This window comes from Protopterus annectens, chromosome 9.part0, assembly GCF_019279795.1.
Source record: "Protopterus annectens isolate FY-2018-M chromosome 9.part0, PAN1.0, whole genome shotgun sequence".
NCBI lineage: Eukaryota > Metazoa > Chordata > Ceratodontiformes > Protopteridae > Protopterus > Protopterus annectens.
In genome coordinates, this window is record NC_056743.1 from 30,609,988 (window position 1) to 30,633,727 (window position 23,740).

A 23,740-nucleotide genomic window follows, 5' to 3' on the forward strand; every position below is an offset into this window, starting at 1 on the left:
AAGAACAACTGATCAGTGAAAGTCCATGTGTTGAAGAAGCACTTATACCAGAAGTCCTATTATGAGCAAACCGCTCAATCCATTCCGAGAAGGGTAGACAGTGAAGATGCAGATATCCAAAGATTTTGATCGGATTAGAGTCAATGAAAGTGTATGTCCGGAGCCAAGCTCGTACATTGTGGAAACACAAGGAGCAAGAATTTAGGCTGAATTGGAAACATTTGAATCCGGTGTGTGAGCCTGTATTGCAGTATCATACCTGTGAAAATGACTGTACATCTCAGAATGAGTTATCTATCGTTCCAGTTCCAAAGGATGTTCCAGTAAATATTCCTGTTCCTGAGAAGAATCCCAAAACTCCAGAAACTGTTTTTTCACCAATGACTGTCCCTGTTGCTAAACCCATTTCTGATTGCTATATCACTAGATCTGGCCACATTTCTAAGCCTCTTCCCAGATACACTGCAACTTGGACATGAATGTTGTGTTTATTTCTAATTGTCTGTACAATTGGATCTTTCTTTTTCAGATGTCATTATGTTGTGGGCAATTTATTAAAGAGGGACCATGCAAATCAATATGTATGTATACCTTTAAGAAGCTTTCTACGGGCTTGCACAAGTGTATAAATACTGAACATGTGTGAGCCTGGCTGCCATTTTGTAGTAAGCTGTTGAGATGTAAGTATGTATGTCTGGGTAATCAGTTAATCAGTTTGTTTATGTTTTGTACTGCTGCTAGCCATCCTGCTGTGTTTCTGTGTAATAAAGCATATAAATGAACTACGCTGCCTCCTCGTCATCAATTGTAAACCAAGACAAGAAACAGTGTCCCAAGGAGAACCAGATTTTCTTGCAGTGGCTCTTCTGGGAGGCCATATTTGAGTGGTATGATGGGCCCTTGTCATACTTGGATGTCTAGCATGGGCTTGTCACACATGGATGTCTGGCATGAGCTTGTAAGGATGGTGAGTGATACCAGTATTGCAACAGTGACATGAGACAAAACCACCCTGATCCACTTCAAGAGTGGGAGACAGAGGATAGGGAGAAGCAGTCAGAGATATAATATACGTATTTTATTTATATTTTTTCTCAGTGCTACTTTCTTTTGCTAAGTTACCTGTTTTGCACTTCTGTTTGAGTGCATTTTGTTTTGTAATGGCAGAGGAACTGGAAATCACCACAGCTGGATGTTGAAAGTAGTAGGAGCAGCGGGCTCTGTATAAAGTCTGTAGCATCCTGAGCAGTGGGCTATGTATGCAGTAGTATGTTGCAGTCCTGAGCAGTGGGCTATGTATGCAGCCTGTAGCAGTCCTGAGCAGTGGGCTATGTATGCAGTCTGTAGCATCCTGAGCAGTGGGCTATGTATGCACTCTGCAGCATCCTGAGCAGTGGGCTATGTATGCAGTCTGTAGCAGTCCTGAGCAGTGGGCTATGCATGCAGTCTTAGCAGTCCTGAGCAGTGGGCTATGTATGCAGTCTGTAGCATCCTGAGCAGTGGGCTATGCATGCAGGCTGCAGTATTCCTGAGCAGTGGGCCATGTATGCAGCCTGTAGCAGTCCTGAGCAGTGGGCTGTGTATGCACTCTGTAGCAGTCCTGAGCAGCGGGCTATATATGCAGTCTGCAGCATCCTGAGCAGTGGGCTATGTATGCAGTCTGTAGCATCCTGAACAGTGGGCTATGTATGCAGTCTGTAGCAGTCCTGAGCAGTGGGCTATGTATGTAGGCTGTAGCATCCTGAGCAGTGAGCTATGCATGCAGTGTGTAGCAGACCTGAGCAGCGGGCTGTGTATACAGTCTGTAGCAGTCCTGAGCAGTGGGCTATGTATGCACTCTGTAGCATCCTGAGCAGTGGGCTATGCATGCAGTCTGTAGCATCCTGAGCAGTGGGCTATACATGCAGGCTGCAGTATTCCTGAGCAGCGGGCTATGTATGCAGTCTGTAGCAGTCCTGAGCAGTGGGCTATGTATGCAGTCTGTAGCATCCTGAGCAGTGGGCTGTGCATGCAGTCGGTAGCAGTCCTGAGCAGTGGGCTATGTATGCAGTCTGTAGCATCCTGAGCAGTGGGCTATGCATGCAGGCTGCAGTATTCCTGAGCAGTGGGCCAAGTATGCAGCCTGCAGCAGTCCTGAGCAGTGGGCTGTGTATGCATTCTGCAGCAGTCCTGAGCAGCGGGCTATGTATGCAGTCTGCAGCAGTCCTGAGCAGTGGGTTATGTATGCAGTATGTAACAGTCCTGAGCAGTGGGCTGTGTATGCAGCCTGTAGCAGTCCTGAGCAGTGGGCTATGTATGCAGTCTGTAGCATCCTGAGCAGTGGGCTATGTATGCAGTCTGCAGCATCCTGAGCAGTGGGCTATGTATGCAGTCTGTAGCAGTCCTAAGCAGTGGGCTATGTATGCAGTCTGTAGCAGTCCTGAGCAGTGGGCTATGTATGCAGTCTGTAGCATCCTGAGCAGTGGGCTATGCATGCAGGCTGCAGTATTCCTGAGCAGTGGGCCATGTATGCAGCCTGTAGCAGTCCTGTGCAGTGGGCTGTGTATGCAGTCTGTAGCAGTCCTGAGCAACGGGCTATGTATGCAGTCTGCAGCAACCTGAGCAGTGGGCTGTGCATGCAGTCTGTAGCATCCTGAGCAGTGGGCTATGTATGCAGTCTGTAGCAGTCCTCAGCAGTGGGCTATGTATGCAGGCTGTAGCATCCTGAGCAGTGAGCTATGCATGCAGTGTGTAGCAGACCTGAGCAGCGGGCTGTGTATACAGTCTGTAGCAGTCCTGAGCAGTGAGCTATGTATACAGTCTGTAGCATCCTGAGCAGTGGGCTATGCATGCAGTCTGTAGCATCCTGAGCAGCGGGCTATGTATGCAGTCTGTAGCATCCTGAGCAGTGGGCTGTGCATGCAGTCTGTAGCAGTCCTGAGCAGTGGGCTATGTATGCAGTCTGTAGCATCCTGAGCAGTGGGCTATGCATGCAGTCTGTAGCATCCTGAGCAGTGGGCTATGTATGCAGTCTGTAGCAGTCCTGAGCAGTGGGCTGTGTATGCAGGCTGTAGCATCCTGAGCAATGAGCTATGCATGCAGTGTGTAGCAGACCTGAGCAGCGGGCTGTGTATACAGTCTGTAGCAGTCCTGAGCAGTGGGCTATGTATGCAGTCTGTAGCATCCTGAGCAGTGGGCTATGCATGCAGTCTGTAGCATTCTGAGCAGTGGGCTATGCATGCAGGCTGCAGTATTCCTGAGCAGTGGGCTATGTATGCAGTCTGTAGCAGTCCTGAGCAGTGGGCTATGTATGCAGTCTGTAGCATCCTGAGCAGTGGGCTGTGCATGCAGTCTGTAGCAGTCCTGAGCAGTGGGCTATGTATGCAGTCTGTAGCATCCTGAGCAGTGGGCTATGCATGCAGGCTGCAGTATTCCTGAGCAGTGGGCCATGTATGCAGCCTGTAGCAGTCCTGAGCAGTGGGCTGTGTATGCATTCTGCAGCAGACTTGAGCAGCGGGCTGTGTATGCAGTATGTAGCAGTCCTGAGCAGTGAGCTATGTATGCTGTATGTAGCAGTCCTGAGCAGTGGGCTGTGTATGCATTCTGCAGCAGACTTGAGCAGCGGGCTGTGTATGCAGTATGTAGCAGTCCTGAGCAGTGAGCTATGTATGCTGTATGTAGCAGTCCTGAGCAGTGGGCTGTGTATGCAGTCTGCAGCAGTCTTGAGCAGAGGGCTGTGTATGCAGTCTGTAGCAGTCCTGAGCAGTGGGCTTTGTGTGCAGTCTGTAGTGTCCTGAGCAGTGGGCTATGTATGCAGTCTGTAGCAGTCCTAAACAGTGAGTTATTTATGCAGTCTGTAGCAGTCATGAGCAGCAGGCCATGTATGTAGTCTGTAGCAGTCCTGAGCAGTGGGCTATGTATGCAGTATGTAGCAGTCCTGAGCAGCGGGCTATGTATGCAGTCTGTAGCTGTCCTGAACAGCGGGCTGTGTATGTAGTCTGTAGCTGTCCTGAGCAGCAGGCTATGTATGCAGGCTGCAGCAGTCCTGAGCAGTGGGCTACGTATGCAGTCTGTAGCAGTCCTGAGCAGTGGGCTATGTATGTAGTCTGTAGCAGTCCTGAGCAGCAGGCTATGTATGCAGTCTGTAGCTGTCCTGAACAGCAGGCTGTGTATGCAGTCTGTAGCTGTCCTGAGCAGCGGGCTATGCATGCAGGCTGCAGCAGTCCTGAGCAGTGGGCTACATATGCAGTCGGTAGCAGTCCTGAGCAGTTGGCTATGTATGTAGTCTGTAGCAGTCCTGAGCAGCGGGCTATGTATGCAGTCTGTAGCTGTCCTGAACACTGGGCTGTGTATGCCGTCTGTAGCTGTCCTGAGCAGTGGGCTATGCATGCAGGCTGCAGCAGTCCTGTGCAGTGGGCTACGTATGCAGTCTGTAGCAGTTCTGAGCAGTGGGCTATGTGTGCAGTCTGTAGCAGTCCACTGTTAACTTTGCAGTAGTGTTGCTTCCATGTATGTTTAATAATTTTCCCACATGTCCTCTTTCTACAGGTCCTGTTGTTCCAGAGGAAAAGGTGAGGCCATGTTATCCTCTGCCTGTACTGTCCAAAGCATCTGGTGCTTGGTCACCTGAGACCACCAGAGCTGCTGCTCAGCAGTTAGATGATTGTTCTGTTACAGTAAGTAACTGAGATAAGGAACTAGTGCACTGTTGTCACGTCTCAGGAGGGAAGTGAAGGCTGCTTTTCTGTGAGCTGTCTCTGGTTTCTGCAACAAGACACCAGTAAAAAGAACACAAAAGAAATCAAAATAGTGGAACACTGCTACAAATCCACCAGGGTACATTTTCCCATAGTTTTCCAGGCTATATTTTCATCCCATTCCTTTTATCCTCACACCACTACCCATTTGTGGTAGTGTATTGGGAATTGTTCCTGCACTACAGATTCAGTATATAAAATGGAATAAGCTGAAATGGATCTCTTTAAATGTTCTTTTATTTAATGAGACATAACATTTCTTCAGATTAGATAATTGTGTCTGTTTTTTAGTAGTTTCATGAAATGTCTACATTGCACATAACCAAGCAAGTGGCCAGTTATTTAATGACATTGATAAGGCTTCATACTACCGTAATTCCAGATGGGTGGCCAACTCATTTCTTTTACTAACAATGACTCAGCCAAATGGGTGGGGCTTCAGCCAAACATGTCATTTGATCTCTGGATAGCAGCTAAATAATGTGCTACCACCCATGGTGCACTGTAGTTTAAGAATGGGAATGTGCATTAAACACCTTGTTTGGGGATAGAACTTGGAGCCCTCTGCTCTTACTGGCTTCAGTGGTGAGTATGCTTCCTGGTAAGTCACTGACATTGTATTATTGCCAGATTTTATGTCTGTCTTGATTTTCTGTAAGGGTTACACATTCTTAGTTTGCAGATGACTTAAAGTGCAATATTCTGGACCAGCAAATATTGTCCTAAGCTTCATCATGATTTTTTGCTGTTTGAGGTTTTTATGTTTTCCTGTATAGTCTGTTAGTAGGTGGATCAGATAGTTGCTTCCAAATGCTGTGTTTTTGAATATGTAAATATTTTCTTTACTTTTACAATCCTTGACGTTTCTGCAAGTAAGGCAGTGAGAACAGAATTCTTCTAAAATTCAGAATGCTGAGAGAAATAATGAACTTGAATATATTGGAGTTTATAGAAAATAACCATTTTATACTAGTAGATACGGTGGTAGTGCTGCGGTAGCGTTGTCGCCTCACAGTAAGACGCTGTCCGGTTCGATTCTCAGCTAGAGCGTCTTCTGCGTGGAGACATGCGTGACTGGGCATACCTTCGTTGAAGGTTGTGCGTCAGGGCTGGCAACTCGGCACGTAAAAATCAACTGCCAATCATTAGCGGACCGGAATTCTGCTGTGGCAACCCCTAACTGGGAAAAGCTGAAAGACACAACAAAGATATTAACCATTTGGCAATTTCTTATTGCTGCAGAGGGATGCAGATCATAATGCCTGCCGACTGGGAAGTGTGTGTGTGTGTGTGTGTGTGTGTGTGTGTGTGTGTGTGTGTGTGTGTGTGTGTGTGTGTGTGTGTGTGTGTGTGTGTCTACTGTTGGCCTACTTTGTACTGCTGAATTTGTGATAATGCTTTGAATGAGGGAAGGAGGGTTTAAGCAAACAGGAAGAAACCTTAAAGAAGAATCCAAAACAAAAAATACATGTACTGTTTTCCATTTCTGTACTGCAGTAGGGGTTGTATCTTTTGGAGAAAGCAAGGCAAAGTATACTTGTGCCTACAGGCTGCTACCACTAGTGAGGAATATATCAGACATGTTCCGTAAAGAGTGTACTATATGATAATGGGGCAAAAGGACTCTGGCACAGAGTAACATGCTACTTCAAGCACTTAACCCCACACCTGAGTCTAAAATCAAGCAGTCCAAAGCCCTTATTAAATATATATACTAATAGGGATTGGTGCAGTCCTATGCCCAGTTCAGAAAGGCTTGCAACGATTAGACACTTTGAAGTAGTGCATTGGCTAATGCCACTAACGGACACCACTGAAGCAACAGATAAGCATATTGAAGTCTGTGCACAGTTTCAGTGAAGCAACTGTTCCAGCTTTGAGACTTGGTACTGCTGGATAGTACATGATGGGAAATCAAACTACTTGCAGCAGCCAGTTCCACATACAGGTGGAGCTGCTGTGCAGAGCTGCCTCATGGCCGTGCAGCTTCATTTGTATGCTAGGAAGGGTCCCTGCTTGCAATTTCGGAGTTGCCATAGAGGTGGTGATGTGGTGCGAGGAAATTTGGCTGGATACTGTGGGTCCGTCAAGACCCTCAGGTAGGTTTGCAGTTAGCAAGGAATGGGTAACAAGATTAATTTTCACAGAAATGTTTCCAGATTTAATGAGCTGTTCCTTGTGGTGTGGAAGTCCCATGCATAGTGAACCTCAGCATTGCAAGGTACTTATTTGGGTGTACCCCACTCCATGAGATGGTGCCATTCTTTGGAGCAGCTATGAATTATAGGTCCAAAGCAGGGAGGTAGGATGGTGGAGGCTGTCTGCTGCTCTAGCCTGAACCTTTTGGAATCAGGCCCATGATATTCCTTGATTTTTGTTGTCTCCTATGTTAGGGAGCCCTGACTGCTTTGGGAGTGAAATAGGCCCATTAATACCAGAAGACCGAGTGGCATTTAGTTTTATTTGTTACATCATTTCCTTGGTTGTTTCATAGTCACCCCCTCTCATTGTATATCACCTTGTCCAAATTAAATCGAACACCACTTGACCTCCTGGTATTAATGATCACGTTTTAATTGTCAGTAAACTGAAATGTGGAGGAGCTATAATGTAATTCAACTTTGAATGGTTAATTTTGTGCATCTATGATAAATTGTCTTAAAGCTTGTATGATTTTTCTTTCATGACACTTATGATATAATTTATTTTACCATTTTCATTATACACTTATAATGGACTGGTCCCCCTTTAAGAGGATAAAACTTGTTTTTCAATTAGTTAATTGTGCAGGAGGTGCTGAGGCTGATTCCTGCAAGGGGACTCGTCAAAGGGGAGTTTTTAAAGGTCACAAGCAACCTGGAAGTTTTTAACTATGAGAAAGTCCCTCTGTAAGGACAAAAGCTCTCAGTTTTTGTTTTTTGTATCAGTTTGTTTTCATAAATTTCCCAGTGGTTTGCAGCTTTTTGCTTTGTTGTTTTTTTGTACATTGAAGTGAATTTTCATTCTGGTTAGAAGTTTAGTACTGACAGGAGGGGAGAGATGACAAGACACGTGTAGTGCTTCATACAGCTTTAGCCATGCTTTGATGTAAATGGACTTTCCTAGCTTTTTGGGAGGATTCAGTTTTTGAATCTTCCTGATTTCACAGGGAAGGTTGTTGAACAGCTTAGCCAATACTACTGAGAAAAGAGGGTTTTCATTGTGATTCTTTTTCTTAACCCCACTGTCAGAGGACTGACCCCAATGGCTCTTCTTCTTCTTCTTGCACTTCTTCTTCTTGCACCCACTCCGCTCATTCCTTTCAAGGTAGCAGGAGCTGGTAATCCCTGGGGACGGTAGGAGACTTACAACCCATTCGTTCCTGCTTGGGAATCTCCAATCAGCTCACCTGCCCTATGGTGAGAGTCAGGTGGTACAGAGTAACCCAGCTTGCTGATCCTGTGGGCCAGCCTACCCTTTCCTCTGGTGAAGCACCCATTTCTGTGCTGCAGCTCTTCTGAGCTTTACTGTAGTTACCCTCCAAATGGACTAATGCTTTCACACACTGAATTTATTTCAGCTTACTGCATGAGTTGTACATGGCAGTGAGGGCTCTTTACACTTGAACTCTAAAGGGTAAGTACCTAGTGCCTTCTGCTAGATTTTGCCCACGTGGTGAGTCAGAGTTGCCTCTCTACCCTCAAGATGGCCAGCAATTGCTGCTCACTCTCACCATTCCCCCACCAATTTCTACAGGTACCCTTGCCGCTGTTCAGACTCTGGTTAACAATGATGCACTCATATGTTTATCTCTATATGCCTTTTTGCCCTGGAGATAGCTACATTATGTTTCTTTAGTTTAGAAATCTCACCTAGATGCAGGGACCCGGATTTGTTTAATCTTCTCTTTTAATGTGTTCTCTTTAACATGGAGAAGGAGGTGGGACAGCAGTTTGGAGAGTTTTAATTCTCGAATGCGATGTAGCGCAGAGGTCCTGGTGGGTGAATTTTGGTTGGTGCCATGTAGTGATAGGACCTGTTTTGAAGGCTGAGAACAAATTGTTGGATTTTATATAATTGATATATTTTGGATCACAATGTGGGTTGCATGTCGATGAAAATAGTGTTTGCATGTGTGATGCCCTTACTGTGGGACAGTAATCAAGGATCCTGAATCCTCACCACTGGTACTGAAGAAGGACATTCACTTGCAAAAAAATGGATACACCCAGTATTTCCATGTGCAGTTCTCTGCATCAAGCACAATTTCCCTTAAGAGCACAGGACCACAGTCATTACGGGCTCTTGTTTCCTCTTTCTGTCTCTCTGTCCAGGTCACCAGTCAGACTTCCCACTGGCACAGCTATAGATTTGAGACCTCAGCTGAGTGTCCTAGCCAAGTGGTCCATCACCCTCTTTCTGAAACCAATGCTTCCTGTCCCTGCTCCAAGCAGCTGGCACATATACATTTTGAGGTTTGATTTTCACAAACACACACACACCTGGAAAAGGCTTGCACAGATGTACTAGCTATGCCCCCTTCTGCCCATACTATAAGGTAGTCACACCACCACCAGGCATTCGAAAGTCAGCTACTCAAAGGCTCTTGCAAGGTTACCCAAATATACTGAGTGAAATTAATGTTAATACAAATGGTAGTGTTTGGGTAATACAGTAAGGCTTTCATTAGTGGCCATAGCTGTCACCAAATATATATACAAGTACTCTCCAAGAGTAAAATATTATCTAAAAGACCAACCACAATGAAAATTTTAAATATATGTAATAATAAATAAGAAAATACTAACTATTTATTTACAATAAACACCAGAGTTTCAATCACAGGAAATATTAAAAATAACACAGGTGGACAGGTTCATGTACTTAACTAATCTCACATATTTTCCAGACTTATCTCAAGAATTATTTTTCCCTGGTTACTTACTAGAGCAAGCAAGATGAAGTAGGCGAGAGATCCTTCTTTGTCAGGTTACAAAAACAGAATCCTCTTAGACTACAGTCTCACCTAGTATTAAACATTATTTTTAGTGATGGATTACAGAATGAGATCACATACATCTGGTCATCTGACTTCTGTTTCTTGTGCTTCCCACTTGGCTAAAACTTGTCAGGATTTAGCACATGTTCTTCTTCTTTCGGCTTTTCCCGGTTAGGGGTCGCCACAGCAGAACTCCGGTCCACTAATGATCCGCAGTAGATTTTTTACAGATGCCGAGGTGCCAGCTCAATGCCCAACCTTCAACAAAGGCACGCCCATTCTACGCATGTCTTTCGAACACGGGGAGGACATGCAGACTCCACACAGAAGGTGCTCCAGCCAAGAATCGAACAGGAGAACCTCTTGCTGTGAGGCAACAACGCTACTGCTGCACCACCGAGACTTGTGTCAATAATACATACACACAGAGCCTTGCTAGGATCTGCTGCAGCTCCTGGAAGTCATTATACAATTGCAAACCTCCAGCCTTCCAGAGTAGCAATTAGTTCTCCCCAGTGACAATGCAGGAAGCTTCCTAGTACAGACTTTTTGTTTCTGGCTGCATTGAGAACTGTAAGATACAATCTTTATGGCCTAAGCCTGGTAATTTAATTTCAAACTATTTTCATCATTTGAGATTCACCTCTTCTAGTCCAGTATCCCCTGATAAAACATAAACATCTGATGTTGTCAATCTTCATTCATTCTTGACTGTTGGGTGTCTGTTCCGACCCTCAGAACTGACTTGACTATTATATCAAGCACTCATCAGCCAGAAACTCTCAAGCCAAGGCTACCCATACCGCCTCTCTTCCCTTTCCCTCAGATCTCATTTGCCACAAAGAAAATTGGACGTGTCAGCCATGCTCTCAGCTAAGTGCTAAACTTTTCCTTGATATAAAGCCATATATACAGTGTGTGTTTGTGTGTGTGTGTGTGTGTATATATATATATATATATATATATATATATATATATATATATATATGTATATATTCTTTAATTCTTTATTTTGTTGTCTCTATTTGGTAATTGTTATTGCTGTGTTTTTCCATCTGAGTGTTTGTATGTTTGTATTCTTCTTCCTTCATTTCTGCTGAATAGTTGCATACTGGAGCTGTTTGGTTAGCTTTTGCATACCCTACATCAACTTTATTACAAGCTGAGGTAAGTACAAACTTGCAGTGTTATAAGATAGTACTGAATTTTATTTATTCTGTTTATTGTTTCATTGAATATTGTGTTAAAAATAGTACTGCATTTATCTGCTTATTTGTTTACTGAAAATTGTGAGCTCTCTGTTCTCTCCCTGTCTGCAGTTAGTTTTCCCTACCCACCTTCCTTGTTCTTGTTGTGGTATTAATCTTGGTGGCTTTGGAATTGACCGCCCCTCCTGTAAATTTGTGTTTGAACACTTCTCCTGGGTCCATCATATTTGCTCACTTAACCGAGTACAGTGAGATCATATTTTGATTTCAGACACTCCTACCATTCCCATCTGTTCAGCACTGTCCCAGCTGTATCCTAGTCTAGACTCATTAGCTCATCCTGCCTAATACAGAGAGAACATTTGAGTAGGCATACCCACTTAGGCCCTGAACTTGTCTGATTGAAGACTGCTGGAACAGGGCTCAGTTTTGAGTTTTTTTACTGGTTAACTGGGTAATTTGTTCAAATCAGTTTGCTTGTTTTCTATTGTTATATGTAAAAAAAAAAAAAAAAAAAAAAAAAACAATTTGCACTTTATCTGCTTTTACTGTATTTATGTTTCTTCCTACTTTATTACCTTATTTTGCTTTTGCCTCTTCTTAAAAGTACTCAGTTGTGTTTATTCTGCTGCATTTATTACTGCTTGGTAGTAGCCTGATTAAATTGTAACTGTTATTCTAAGTCTTTTGGTTATTGCACTTGGGCTTCGGACCTGTTGTTTTACATTATGAAGGTTTGTGGTCTGCACTGTTGTGGCAGGACAGGTAGCTTGCATCCTTCTAAGTTGGGAATTGCTGATTGAAGGCTCAGTGTCTGTTATTCTAAAAGTTTATTAGTTCTGGTTTAAGCACTCGGGCTCCAGGCCAGTTATTTTACATTAAGAAGGTTTGTGGTCTGCACTCTTGTGGGAGGAGAGGCTACATTCTACCCTTCTGAGCTGGGAATTTCTGGTTAAAGACTTACTGTGCCTGCTCATTTGAGCTGTTTTTCTGATATTGGTGAGCCTTGTCTGCTGTAGAATAGCCTAGATTCAGGCCTGCTGAATCTAGCTTTGTTTGTATAACTTGAGCACTAATCCAGGCCATCTTTTTTGGAGAAGGTTCCCCTGCACCCTATTGGCAGGAGTGTGCGGTCAGAACTTGTCAGATTGAAGACTGCTGGAACAGAGCTCAGTTTTGAGGTTTTTTTACTGGTTAATTGGGTAATTTGTTTAAATCAGTTTGCTTCGTTTTCTATTGTTATTTATTAAAAAAATGCACTTTATTCATCTGCTTTTACTGTAATTGTGTTTCTTCCCACTTTATTTTGCTTGTGCTTCTTCTTAAATATACTCAATTGTATTATTCTGCTGCAGTTATTACTTCTTGGTAGTAGCCTGATTAAATTTAACTGTTATTCTAAGCCTTTGGGCTTCAGGCCAGTTATTTTACATTAAGAAGGTTTGTAGTCTGCACTCTTGTGGAAGGAGAGGCTAGATTCTGCCCTTCTGAGCTGGGAATTTCTGGTTAAAGGCTTATTGTGCCTGCTTACTTGATCTGTTTCTTTCTGAAATTTGTGCTCCTTGTTTGCTGTCGCCCAAAAGTTAGTAGTTTATTGGCCATTTTGGGCTAATTTCTCTCTCTTTCATTTCCCTGATATAAAAAATGCATTTGCACGGTTTTGCACGCTGGGCAGTGCCGGTTAGCTAAGGTTAAACTATTCCTGGCTCCACACTCTTCAGTTTTTCCCCTTAGAACTAGAGAAACTTTCAACTTAAGCACTCAAACCATTCATTTCACAGCCCAGCACTTGCTCAAAACTCATAGCAAGCACTAATTAACCCTAACACTAGACCCCCCTATACTGCCCAGAAGGACAAGGCTCTCTATTCGTCCCTACCAGCTAATCAGTAAAACAGCTCACTTTACCTATTCAGGCATGTCCAAAGGGGAGTTTCAGGTGTACTCTCCAGTCCAACTGGTGAATCTGGGCATTTTGAGGCAATGTTACAACTGCCTCATGTACACAGACAACCCTCTCCTCCTACCACCAAACACTAATATATGCGAGAGATGCAATTATACAGCCAAACTGGAGGCAAAGCTCTCTCAACCCAAGACTGGAACTGACAGTCAAGAGGAGAAGGAAAATACTTGCAACACACCACCAGTCTTACATAGACCTACTAAACCAACACCGGCAAATAATAGACGAAAACATACTCGGAGACTCTAAATAAAAATCTGCAAAAGCAACAGAGACCTCCAAAGCAGACACCCAAGCAACCTCCACATCCCATCACAAACCATGAAAAACATGCTTCACATAATCAGTGTGCCATGCAATCACAGCCCTTAAGGCAAAATAACATACCCAACACACTAGTAATAGGCGACTCTATAGTCAGGCACACTGATGTCCTGCTAACTAGGCTGGACAAGGAGAAGGTTACAGTTAGCTGCCTGTTGGGTGCCAGGATATGCCACATAACACAAGCACTCAGGTCGCCCCAGAACAAGTACAAATACGACTCTACGACTCTATCATTGTCCATGTTGGTGTGAATGACCTAAGATGAACCTCCCTGGACTACATGAAAAGAGACATGGAAGAGCTCTCTGATCACATAGCCCAGGCTGGTATGACCCTGACCCTGAGTAGCATCCTGCCCTCACCAAGAATGATGCCACAGTATAAAGAAAAAGTGATCAATTTCAACAATTGGCTAAGTTTCTGGTATCATTCAAAGGGGATCCAATATCTGTCCACCTGGGGTGACATGCTTGATAAGCCACGTTGCTTCACAAGAGATGGCTTGCACCTGTCGCCCTTAGGCTTTTGAATACTGGCCAAGGCTTTTGCTGCCCCCATAATGCCTTTTTAGGCAAGGGTCAAAAGACAAACCCACCACCGTAAATAGCACAAGTAACCAAAAACTGAGGGTAATGCTACTCAACACCAGAAGTCTAAACTTCAAAATGGATGCACTCGAGGCTCTCCTCAGTATGGAGAACATCGATATCTGTGCAGTAACAGAAACTTGGTTTAAGGCACCAGAGAGCACCTCAGCACTACCAGGCTATAACTCATACCATACTTTTCAGCCACAGAACCCGGACTGAAACACAAAAGGTGGGGGTGTATCCATATTCATCAAGGATACCCACACCTCCAGGTTAGTGGCACAGCACAATGCCTCTGAGATCATCCATGTGCAACTAACAATGGGTAAAACTGCAATTCAAATTGTAGCTTGCTACAGATCACCCACCATGATCCAGGACCCCCATTCCGCGTTTCTGGAGACACTGGAAAATATGAAGGTCCTAGCAAACGCCCTAATATTGGGTGATTTCAATTACCCAAACATTAACTGGGAGAACTACTCAAGTACTAACTCCCTTGCCCAACGCTTCCTAGAATTTATAAACTCGAACGCCCTGAATCAGTTGGTCAACACCCCCATCAGAGGTGACAACATATTGGACCTGGTCATCACCAACATGGGCGACCGGTGTTCTACACCAGAGGTCAAACCCTCGCTGGATAAATCAGACCATAGACTAATCACTCTGGGTATCCACATTCTGCCCCCACCCCCAGTCAAGGAAACCACTGTGAAAAACTTTTCAAAAGCAAACTTCACATTACTTAAGACCGAGGTAGAAAGGTTCACAGCATGGGGTAATGGACAACACTGTCCAAGCTGCTGAATCCCTTACAGAGGCACTCTATGAGCACCTGCAAGAATGCATGGATTGTGCTATCCCAAGAAAAACCAAGACTCACTCCTCCAAGAAAAGGAAACCAGTCTGGTGGACCCCTACCATAAACAAGCTATTCAATAGAAGGAGGAAAGTAGTACAGAAAAGAGTAAAATCCCAAGAAGGAAAGACATCCCTGATCAGTATCAGCAAGAAATATGATCCCTCATAAAATCATCCAAGGCTAGCTTCGAAAGAAAAATTGCCAAGGACTCCAAAGATAACCACAAAGTGTTCTTTAGCTATGTCAGGAACCTAGGGGGAAACTCTCAGATCTGCTCTGAGTTAGTGCAGAATGGCACAGAATACAATGAACCGACTGATATTGCCAACATTCTGGCAGACAGGTTTAGTGTAAACTTCACCCGTCTCACCCCCTAAAGGGCCCATAACCATACCAGAAGAATGTAGTGCCCCGGCAATCACTGACACACAGGTTAAAACAGCCCTATCCAAATCCAAAAATACAGCTTCAGTGGGACCAGACACTGTCCCAGGCTGTGTCTTACACAAGCTCCAAAATGAACTAACCCTTCACCTAAACATACTGTTCAAACTCAGCCTCTCTACAGGCTACGTACCCATAGAGTGGCGCACAGCAAAAGTTATCCTGCTCCACAAAGATGGAGCCACAACGGACCCCAGGAACTATTGCCCTATAAGCCTGACTAGTCTGGTCTGCAAGCCTATGGAGCGCATCATCATGGAATTCATTAACAGAGACATTGGGAACCTTCAAACATTGGACCCTACACAGTTTGGCTTTGTTAAGGGCAGAGCATGCCTCCTAAACCTGGTGGACTTCCTTGAGACAGTTACCAAGGCTTTAAACAAGGGAAGGAGGTCCACACAGCCAACCTAGACCTCGCAAAGGCTTTTGACACCATTCCCCATTCTGGTATTATAGACAAGCTCACCAGCCTGAACATAAACCCCTATGTGACGAGATGGGTTGCCAGTTGGCTCAAGGATAGAACCCACATGGTGAGAGTTGCAGGCTCTAGGTCCGACTCTAAACCAGTTAAAAGTGGCATCCCGCAGGGCTCAGTCCTGGGATCCCCTCCTGTTCGGTATATACTTCTCAGAGGTACAGACTATGGCTGACCAAGTTCGCAGACGACTGCAAACTGGGGGCCATAATTGACTCTCCAGCTGATACAGACATCCTCCAGAAGGGTCTCACTGAGATGGATACCTGGTGTCAAAATCATGGCCTCAAGCTAAATGCCAAAAAGTGCATAGTCATCCCCTTTGGAAAAAAACAAAGTACCCACGAACTACCACATACATGGTAGTCCCCTAAATACAGAAAATGTAATAAGGGATCTGGGGACCCAAGTAAATAGTAATCTCTCCTTTGATAATCATATTGCCAAGGTGGTTAGAAAATCCTTCTATGTGGCCCACCTAATCACAAAAGGGTTCGCATCTAGAACAAAAAAGGTTATTGTGCCCCTCTACTCATCACTCATTAGACCAATCCTAGAGTTACTTGCACTCAGCACTGTAATTTCACTTATGTTTAGCAGGAAAGACAGACCAACAGTGTACAATTTTGGGAATTTTTACAAGGGTTACTTGTTCAAATGTCAGGCTATTGCAGTTTACAAGGTTTCCTAAGGTGTCCTAAAGCTATAAGCTTTGATTACTTGGAAAGTCTGACTGGGTAAATCCCCTTTTCAATGGAGCCCTGCATCTGATGAAGTTCAGTAGTGACGAAAACGCTGAGTGAGAAGGCGTTCATTGTGTATTTTTTTGCGTGGCTTACTGTGTTTTACTGTGGATTAAAACGTTTAAAACCAATTTTGGAAGAGGTTCTTTTGCTTCACTTCCAGTTCCAGTTTTTGGTTGGTTGGTGATTTGTGGTGGTTGGCAGACACCGGTTTGGCGTATTTTTCTTGCATACAAACTGAGCAGATGCATTCTCCTGCCTCACAAGTGGTCCCTCAATTCCGATGTTGTGCCGAAGATTTTTCATCAATGGGGTCAGCCTTGCTGCAATCCATTTGCCTCTTCCACAAATCCAGCATTGCCCTGGTCCCTCCTTTGGGGGACTCCACGAGAGATGCTTTTCTCCATGATTGGCCCCCGGGACTTCTTTATGCCTTTCCACCAATCCCTCTTATTCCCCAATTTCTGAAGAAAGCCCAATGGTTGAGAACAAAATGATTCTCATTGCACCTTATTGGCCCAGTCAAGTCTGATTTCCCTTTCTCTGGCCTCACTTAGTTTACCATCCGTGGATTTTGGATCCAACCCCAGACCTATTGTCTCATCCACAAGACCTGGTCCATCCCAACCTACAAAATCTCAAGTGTTCAGCTTGGTTTCACCACTTTCAGTAATTGTCAGGTGAAATAACTTGTCTTCCCCAGCAAGAAAGATACTTCTGGCTTCTCATAAACCATCCACCAGAAAACTTTATCTTAGCAAATGGAGGATATTTGCACTTTGGTCTGATGAAAAGGGTATTGATCCTTTTTCAGCCTTGGTCGACAAGGCCTTGGAATATTTGTCTACCTTATTCCAACTTGGAGCCTCTACTTCAACCATTAGAGTTTATTTAGCTGCCATTTCAAATTTCCATCATGGTTTCGATTACCTTTCTTTGATGTCCCACCATCTCTGCAAAACCTTTCTTAAGGGTGATTTGCATTTGAAACCACCTTTCAAAGAGCTTATTGTACCTTGGAATTTAACGTTGGTCTTACAAAGTCTGGTCCATCAGCCTTTTGAGCCAGCAGCCATCTGTGATATCAAATTTTTATCCTGGAAAACTCTATTCCTGGTAGCTATCACGTTAGCCAGGAGAATCTCAGAATTGCAGGCTGTGTGTGTAAAACACTCACAAAGCGAGGGCATCACTCAGAACTTATCCCTCCTTTTTGCCTAAAGTAGTGTCAGATTCCAATATTAATCAGTCCATAGATCTACCAGTTTTCTTCCCAAATTTCTCAAACAATGGAGAATATTGTTTACACTTGTTGGATGTAAACAGACAATTACGATTTTACTTGGATAGAACAAGATATTTTAGAAAATTGGACCAGTTATTCCTATCTTTTTCGGGTACTAGACTGGGCAAACCAGTTTTGAAAGTTACTCTGTCAAAATAGTTGAGAGATTGTATCACCTTTATTTACCAACAAAATAAGCTGGACTTAACAATAAAAGTTAGGGCGCATTCTACCAGATCTGTTTCCACTTCAGTAGTCTTTCATTCCAGAGCTTCTATGGATGACATATGTGAAGCCGGAAATTGGGCTACTCCCCATACCTGTATCACTCATTACAAATTTGGATATGGTCTCCAGGAGAAGAGCATCCTTTGGCTCCATGGTGCTCAAGAATATTCTTCCCTAGGGCCTCCCAAGGTCTAAAGTAGCTAGGGTCTCTGTCCCAGCAGTCAAGAATGAGTGAAGATTTTCAACATCAGATTAAAGAGGTTATGTTCTTACCATAACGTTCTATCTGTGTTGTCGATCTTCATTCATTCTTGACATGCCACCCCCCCCCCCTCCAAAAGACTCCTGGACGTTCGGAATTAGTCCTGGAGTTCCTAGTAGGGTTGTTAGTCAGACAAAGCTTCCATCATTTTCTACTCTATGGGCAAAACTCAATCTGAGGGGCAGGTAAGAGAGGCAGTATGGGTAGCCTTGGCTTGAGAGCTTCTGGCTGGCATGAGCTTGATATAACAGCAGAGTTGGTTCCAAGGGTTGGAACCAAGACCCAACAATCAAGAATGAATGAAGATCTACAACACAGATGGAATGTTATGGTAAGAACATAACTTCTTTATTTAAACAATTACAATAATACATGTATATTTCTTCTCTGTCCATCAGTTGGTACATTTTTAACACAAGCAGCTTTATAAATATATTTTTCAACACAAACATCTGTACAAATCAGTTTGATATACAAATGACATGTAATTCTTTACAACATTCCAGCTAGCTATGCTGGCATATATTACACATTCACTTCCTACTTCTCCTGGCATAGCTAAAGTACGTTACATCGTCACAACATATATCAGACTGAGGAGCATATAGGCATGGGTTGTAGTGAAATGGGGGTGGGTAGTTTTATACAAACTAAGCTGCAAAAGCATATCAGACATCTAATTTTGTTGTGATATTATTTATATTTAATTTCAGCTTTTGATTGATCTAAACTTCAAGCTGCTTTTCATCATCCATTATTTATTCTAAGGTGAAGGAGGGTTAGTGGTTATAGAGGCTGTTAGTTGTCCATAGGAGTTGGTACACAAGAGCATAATGTTGTTCTCTTCTAGTTAAATAAAATATCCAAGTTTGACAGCCACTATTGAAGCTTAGTTGAAACAGCCTAAAAGTGCTGTTTGGTTTCATGGCCTGAGCTGATTTAAGAGATGAAGACTAAGTCATCTGCATATTACATGAAGAGAATAGGCTAGGTAAAAGGTGGCATCTCTTACCTGCATATTGTACGAAGGGAACAGGCTAGGCATAAGGTGACATCTTCTGTCTGCATACTGTATGAAGGGAACATGGCTAAGAATAAGATAACACCATCTAACATTATTAGTTCATAAGAGTGGTACGTAGTACACTTCCTTGTTGGTCTCTGCCACTTATATGTCATGCATTAGTCAGGGCATCATTCTGGCATGCTGATTGCATGAATTCAGAGTTAACCATGAAGCCATTTTACATTATTATGGTTAAGACCCAAGCAGGATAATCTAACTATCATTATGAAATGCAAGACCATTTTAAATGTTTTTGATTTGTTTAAGAAAAGTAAGCCATCTAGCCCATTTTCATTGAGATTTTTTATAGCTGAAGGATTAGAAAGACCATTTCTTTGTAGTGTTTACGCTGCAAACCATACTTTTTGGAGGCAGAAAACTCTGGACTTCAAGACAAATGATGGGTTAACCTTAAATCTGTCATTCTTGGATTTTAGGCAAAGGTCGAGGGCAGATTTCTAGAATTATAATTGACAAGGTCAACAACAGTGTATCCTTCATGTAGCAAGATAAAGCTGCAGGCCTTCCAGAGTTTAGGGACATGATTCTGTGGAAAAGTGGTTGAGCAGTACATCAAGACTGGGTAAGCATTTGACTCTGTTGAGTCCCAGGTAATCCACTGAGAGAAAATCAGTTACTATAAGTGAGGATTTGAGATTAGTTTTTTTCCAGCTAATGTTGTGGAAAAAGATTAAATGTGAAAACAAAGGAGATCTGTTGGTGTGAGGAATGGATGTTTAGTTGTACTGTCCAAGTGTCTGAGGTTGTGTAAGAGTAAAAAAAACCCTTAGATAATACTCATTAAAACTATTTGCAATATTAGGTGGTGACCGGTTGAGCGAAGTGCATGGCCGAGTTTTTTTACCTGCTTTTCTTCATGTTACTAAATGTGTTGGGAGTGATGCTTATGCTTGTTCTGTTAGCTGAGGAAGAATTTAATTTTGCTGTTGATTACTACTACAGTTACCCATGTTGTGCATTTTGTCAGTAAGGGGTGGGGGTGGGGGGGGTCAGTATTCCCAAATTGCATTGCAATGAGAAGTGAGAGCTTTAACTCTGGGGTTAAAACAACAAACATATAAAGCCATTTAGGAATGTATTTACTGCAGTTTTTCATACTGATCTCTATGTTTACAACATTAATGTATTTTGTATACATTTTTAACACTGTAGATGTTTTGGTCTCAGATGTACTTTTTCGGGTACAGACTAGACAGGCAATGACAAGTTAAAGATCCAGGCAAATCATTCATTAGAAAATATACTGTTATGAGTTGTTTTTACAGAGAATATATACAGCATAAATACTGGTTTGCTCATTTCCATTCTTCTCTCACTGAAATATTCCAGAAGTTGGAAGAAGCTGTTAGAAACACCATTGCCCTGTGTCTTGTGTTCCTGTCTAGCCTGTTTCATTCCCCACTGAAGGAATCTTGAAGTAGAAAGAAATATTAATGCAAGTAGTTGCTATCACCTTTTATTTTATCTTGGGTCCACACATCTGTACACATTTGTTTCCACTGCATATCTTTTTTTTTTTTTTTTTTTTAATTTAAGTCATATGCCCCAAGTGAAAACACTAACACATGATGGATGGTCTGGATAACAGATATGAGACTGAAAATATGAATAAAAGAAAATAAGTGCTTTGTACTGTTGGAAATCTGCATGTAATGCAAGCAACAGCATGACTCTTCGTTAGAGTGACCTATTAAAACAATTACAGTGGCAATGCAAAATATGTGTCCCATAACCAAGCTATCAAAAAAATACAGGGGTTGGAAGCTTTCGACGAATCTGTAAAATGTTTTACTCTCTTTTTTTCTTTTAGTTTATTTTATATCAAAACTCTTTTTTCTTTGAGTCTATTTTATATTAATTTGACCATATCACCATGAATTGATGTTGTGTGTGCTGATCTAGTACTAGATTTCAGCAGTGAAGCCTTTTAACTTGTGTTACTTATGGAACAGTAAAGAACAGAAATCCATGTAAAGAAGCAGTTTTACTTCTTACATTTCAGTAATCTTCACCCACCCCCCACCCCGTATGCAACAAAAAGTCTTGGCAGTGCCTGCTGGGAGTCAAAATTCAGTTTCACGGAGAGTCCCTACAGTAGCTACACATATGTATCTACAAATTGTATAAAATGCTCACTGTGTTTGTGTTTGTCTACATATACATAAACATGTCTATACATATGTATACATGTGTGTAACTACTTATTTTAACTGTTTTGAGTAACGCACAACATGTGATTCAATTGTTTATATTGTACAGCAACTGTGTAAATGCATAGCTGTTTAAGTATTCGATTATCTAATTTTTTTCAGTAAGCTGATTGTCATGAACCACCTTTTTCTCCAGAAGTCCAATAGGTTTGCCAGTACTACAACCAAGGACCTAAAGCTTATCTTAAACTAGCAGCCAAATGTCACTGTCACCCCTCCGACAACATTACCTGACCAATTCTCTGTCTCCCTGATGTCAATGCCACACCTCCAACAACATTTCCTGACCACTTCTCTGTCTCTCAATGCCACCCTCCAACAACATTACCTGACCACTTCTCTATCTCTCTGATGTCAGTGACACCCCTCCGACAACATAACCTGACCACTTCTCTATCTCCCTGATATCATTGCTACCTGTCCAACATTACTTGACCACTTCTCTGTCTCCCTGATGTCAGTGGCACTCCGACATTACCAGACCACTTCTCTGTCTCCCTGATGTCAATTCCACCCCTCCAACAACATTACCTGACCACTTCTCTATCTCCCTGATGTCAGTGCTTTCCCTCCATCAACACTAACTGACCACTTCTCAATCTCCCTGATGTCATTGCTACCTGTACAGCAACATTTCCTGACCACTTCTCTGTCTCTCTGTTAATGCCACCCTCCAACAACATTACCTGACCACTTCTCTATCTCCCTGATGTCAGTGCCACACCTTCAGCAACATTACCTGACCATTTCTCTGTCTCCCTGATGTCAGTGCCACACCTCCGACAACATTACCTGACCATTTCTGTATCTCCCTGATGTCAATGCCACCCCTCTGACATTACCTGACCACTTCTCTGTCACCTTGTCAGTGCCACACCTCTGACAACATTAGCTGACCACTTCTCTATCTCCCTGATGTCAGTGCCACTCCTCTGACAACACTACCTGACCACGTCTCTATCTCCCTGCCTATTACCTCTCGCTCTCTTTCACTGCCCTAAGAGTAACACTTAGCCCTGGATATCCCTTCCCAGTTGTACATAAATGTATGTAACTGTATATATAAGGTACTCAGCTGTCAGCTGCTATAACCATTTATGTTTATTGTTTTTTTTTGCTGTTTTTGCGTATATGCTCTTTATCTCTTTGGACTTATAAGTGTACAGTTTGCTGTGTTTTACTACTTGCCTGGGATGAGACTGAAATTGATACATGTGATAAGTTCTCTACACTGGTTAAAATTAAAATAAATGAATCTTCACAAGAGATAAATAAAACATGATGGAGGGACAGGTTAATAACCTAGAGCCTAACAAACCTTCCTTGACTGTTAAGCCTGGTGACTCTATCTCCCTTTAAACATAAACTAGATGACTGTATTGGTGTTCACACATTTACTCCAGGATTGACCGGTGTGTCCCATTTGGAGACAGAAGGTGCAGCCTGAGAGAAGTTCCTGGTAAGGCGAGAACAGTCATGAGACTCTCTGGCCTTGGAATATCTAATAAATCGAATGTGATCTATGATCCTATGTGCCTATTCCACTGAAAGAAGACGAAGAAAGGTGTGAGGGCTTTCCTGCAACATGAGTATGTTTAAGGCAGTTTGGTTTGTACAGGCTGATAAGGTCATAGTTTTCTGCAAATTGACACAATGAAGCACACCATAACTAGTGAATAGACATATGTACAAAAATAAATAAATAAATGTTTGCATACACATTGATATATAATGCATGTTTGTCTGTCTGTCTGCCTGTGTGGATATCTTACATAAAATAGTGTATTCAGTCATACAAAAGGACCTGCACATAGGAGATGTGTGATATATTGGGATTCTTTCTTGATTTCTCTCTGTGTCATGCCTGAAAAATCCCCAACAGATCAGTAGACCTACCATAGCAACAACTAAATGTCTTGTGAACTTTTTGTTTATTCATATGATACAAAGGTATTAGCACTTTTTTGCTAAATTGCACTCAACATGATATTTCTTAAAAACAAATCTGCTGTAATGGACTTTATACTTCAACGTCCGTGCCACTTAAATGTGGGTCAAATGTGCTACTATTTCTACTGCATTATTTGCATTCCTCACACTACAGTACTCTCACAGCTTATTTGTTAACTCTAGATCCCTAACATTCTGTGTCTCCATGTTTTTCTGTTGCTCATTCAAGTGGGGCAGCAGGTGTGGTGTTGCAGACTTCAGTCTGTAAAACAGATGCTTACAGAGCTGGAGCTGAAGTCCTCAGTGACAGATGCATGTAGTTCACTGCAGTGGTCACAGTGCATTGCAATGCTGCAGTTCATTGCAGTGGTCACAGTGTA

The 23,740-nt window shown here is 42.8% G+C and overlaps 1 protein-coding gene across 1 annotated transcript in view; it reads left to right on the top strand.

Moving 5' to 3' along the window:
- Nucleotides 1–5,259: 5,259 nt before the first annotated feature.
- Nucleotides 5,260–23,740, top strand: part of CCHR9.PART0H11orf49 (chromosome chr9.part0 C11orf49 homolog) — a 2,558,117-nt gene continuing 2,539,636 nt past the window's right edge. Inside the window, exon 1 of the mRNA XM_044082535.1 lies at nt 5,260–5,321. The gene's annotated coding sequence lies outside the window, so the exon portion shown is untranslated. The remainder of the gene's footprint in view (nt 5,322–23,740) is intronic.